This window comes from Pteropus vampyrus, unplaced genomic scaffold, assembly GCF_000151845.1.
Source record: "Pteropus vampyrus isolate Shadow unplaced genomic scaffold, Pvam_2.0 Scaffold105, whole genome shotgun sequence".
Taxonomy (NCBI): domain Eukaryota; kingdom Metazoa; phylum Chordata; class Mammalia; order Chiroptera; family Pteropodidae; genus Pteropus; species Pteropus vampyrus.
Window position 1 is genome coordinate 666,826 of NW_011888886.1, and position 3,668 is coordinate 670,493.

Consider the following 3,668-nt stretch of genomic DNA (forward strand, 5'->3'; position numbering starts at 1 on the left):
CTGAAGGCTGGTCACACGCGGTCACGAAACCTGAAACCTGGCTGTCATTCGTGTGTAGGTGACGGTGGCCTCAAGGAGAATTTGCCATGTGCCTCAGGAAGAGCGTTCGCCGCCCGTGATGCCCGCTGACCAGTCAGGCCGCCCGGGTGTCAGGAGGTTCAGGGGATGCTGATGACAGTTGCGGCTCTGAAGTACGAGCCTCGGAAGTGGGCAAACCCTCAGCTGCTCAGCTGCGCTTTCCCTAGGGCGTTCATTTACGAAATAAGCGGTCGAAAGGGAAAGTTTTACCAATCAATGAGTCTCGTGAAAGACAGGAACGAAGGGGAGGAGGAAGGGAGAGAAAGAAAAAGAGAGATGCAGAGAGCGACGGAGAGAGAACGGGAGGGAGCGAAGGAGAATGGGGCGGACGATCTGTTTGCTTTGCTCAGACCGGTGACTCTCAAGCTCGGCTGTTGCCAGAATAGGTGGAGACATCTGGGGACGCTCCCGGCGGCTCTCATTTAATTGGCCTTTGGTGTGGCCTGGACACCGGGGACTTTTGGAAGCACCTCAGGTGATTCTATCGTGCAGCCAAGTCTGAGAACCACAGCCCTCGCCCCAGGAGACACTGCCAGCTCACTGGCTGCCTGTGAGGTTCAAAAAGACCAAGGTGCCGGTCACCCATGGTGTGCCCATCACGAGCTCATCCCCTCCTCCCGGCGGTGCCTGCCCAGGGAATTGAGCCATTTCACTGGGGCCTCGTTCCGTCTAAGGACAGGTGAGGCCAGACGTCCAGGCCTGGAGCATCAGCCGGCGGGGCCCCAGCCCCAGGCCTCCTGGCAGCCGGAGCACCGTCAAAGGCGGTGGCAGAGGCAGAAAGTGAGCAGCGTTGCTAGGATGACGACAGAGCCAGGCTCACTCTGTGGGGGGTCTGCCTGCTGAGGGGACTTCAGAGTCCGGAGAGACAGGGAATGGAGCACTGCTCCCCAGGGAAAACCCAGGCCGTCTCCCCAGAGCAGAATTGCGGGACGCCACCGGGAAGGGCGTGTGAACACCCACAGCAGCCGGGAACGGGGGAGCCCTCAGGCCGGGGGGACCGTGCGGGTGGAAATGCCCAGCTTCCGCTGGGCCACCAGAGCCTCTGTAGACGGCCACCACAATGGCAGCGGGGAGACAGTCATCACAAGCCGGCTCGCTGCTGGATCCCCTGAATTCTCTCCTCATGCTTTCTGCCTGTAGGGGACGGATAAACACTCGTGGACATGCGAATAACGCCAGAGCTGATGCTGCTTTCCACGTAAAGTCAGGGCCTGGTTTTTAGATCGCAACTTCTAAGATCTTTTAACCAAAGACAGGGGAGGCCAGAGGCATGACCACGATCCACATTGCAAAAACTCAGGTTAGCCTCGTTTTTGGAAATGCGAGGGCAGTTATTTCCGTTGGCCGAAGGCTCCCAGAGGCTACAAAGATGAAAGGAAAGAACAATTATGAGATGTGAATTTTAGAGATAATGATATGTGCATAATAGATGAACAGCTTACGTTTCTATATAGAAAGGCATTTAGACACATTAACTGATTCTGTTAATGACATATTTGGGACAGACGAGTGAAAATATACCTACGGTTCATCCCAAACTTGACCAACAATGTTTACCTCCTGCAATGAAGATATGCAATTAACATAACACTGTCAGACACTCTCCATTCTTTTCAAAATATCCATCAAATTTGCAAAATGCACTTTCTAGCCCAACAGATGTGCACTCAAGGGCCCACGGAAGCCAATGGCCACCTCTTTAAATGGTTAGCACGCTTTTTGCTTCTGCTTGCGGGAGAGGCTGAAGCCTGTCTAAAGTGTTTCACAGGTGGTACAGTCTGGATGTACACATGTGCCTCTCCTCCACCAAGTGCAGAGGTCAAGGCCACCCGAGTCCAGCAGAAGGCTCCAGGTCTGTGTCTGTGGGCAAAGGAGACGGAGGGTTAGAGGCAGAACTCAAAACCTACACTCCCTTCCCTGTGTTTTAATACATTGTTGTATGATTCACACACACACACACACACACACACACACACACACACACGCACACACACACGCACACACACACACACACATCCGGTATTTCAAACATTCTAAGAAAACCAGGGGTTCCTTATGGCACACCGTTTGTAGGCTTTTCCCTTAGTTTTACTGAAATATAATTGGTCTATAACAGTGTGTTAGTTTAATGCATACAGCAGAATTATCTGATGTACGCTTATTGCAAAATGATCTCCGTGGTAAGTCTAGTTAATACTCGCCACCAGACAGAGTTACAAATGGTGTTTTCTTGTGACGAGAACTTCTAAGGTCTACTCTCTTCGCTACTCTCGAATACACTGTATCACATGCTAACTACAGTCACCATGCCGTGCATGACGTGCCCAGGACTCATTTATCTTGTAATTGGAAGTGTCGTACCTTTTGGCCGCCATCGCCCATGTCACCCTCCTCCCACTCACTGCCCCTGGCAACCACCAATGTCCTCTCTGTTTCTGTGAGTTTGGCTTTCTTAGCTTCCACGTATAACTGAGATCATACAGTATTCGTCTTTCTCTGTCTGACTTGTTTCACTTAGCAGAACGCCCTCAACGCCCATTCACGTTGCAAGTGGCAGGATTGCCTTCTTCTTCATGGCTGAATAAAAATCCGTGTGTAGACTACATTTTATCTGCTGATGGACACTTAGGTTGTTTCCATGTCTTGACTATTATAAATCATGCTGCAGTGACTATGGGGGCGCAGATACCTCTTCTAAATAGCAATGTTGTTTGCTTTGGATCTATACCCAGAAGTGGGGTTGCTGGATCACATGTTAATTCTCTTTTTAATATTTTGGGGGAACTCCATCCTGTTTTCCATGCTGGCTGCACCAATTTACATTCCCACCAACAATGGATGAGGGGCCCTTTGCTCCGCATCCTCACCGAGTCGTTTTGTTTTTGTTTGGGTTTTTGTTTTTGTTTTTGTTTGTTTTTGTTTGTGTTTTTGTTTTGATAATAGCCACTCTACAGGTGTGGAGTGACGTCTTGTGGTTTCGATTTACATTTCCGTGATGACGAGTGACGGCCAGCATCTTTTCATGTGCCTGTTGGCCATTCGCATGTCTTCCTTAGGAAAAAAAATCTCTCTTCAGTTCCTCTGCCTACTTAAGATTTTTTTTTTTTTGCTATTGAGTTGTATAATATATTAACCTTTTATGAAATACGTGATTTGCAAATATTTTCTCCCATTCCATAGGTTGTCAATTTCGCGATGGCTTACCAATTGTTGTGTTTCTGAAAATCGGTAAACATACCTTTCTCTCATTCCTTATCCAGCTTTTAACAAATGCAAAGGGGTGGTGTCTCTTAGAAGATTTCTTGCCATTAAGACTATGTATAGTACTAAATGTATAGAATACACATTAAAAAAAAATATTTTGATTCATCTAATATAAACGCGAATTCTCACACCGAAAGAGAAAAACGCAGCGGCATTGTGACATCTTATTCCTTGGCTTTCTGCATTTCACTTCCTTATTCTCCCAGATTAGAAACAGCCGCCCCCTCCCCAGTGGACGCCCCGTTTTCTTCTCCGTGTAACTGACAGATGCGACAGCGTCGTCCCCATGCTTCCTTCGGCCTCTAGTGTCCGCAGAGCAGGTGACC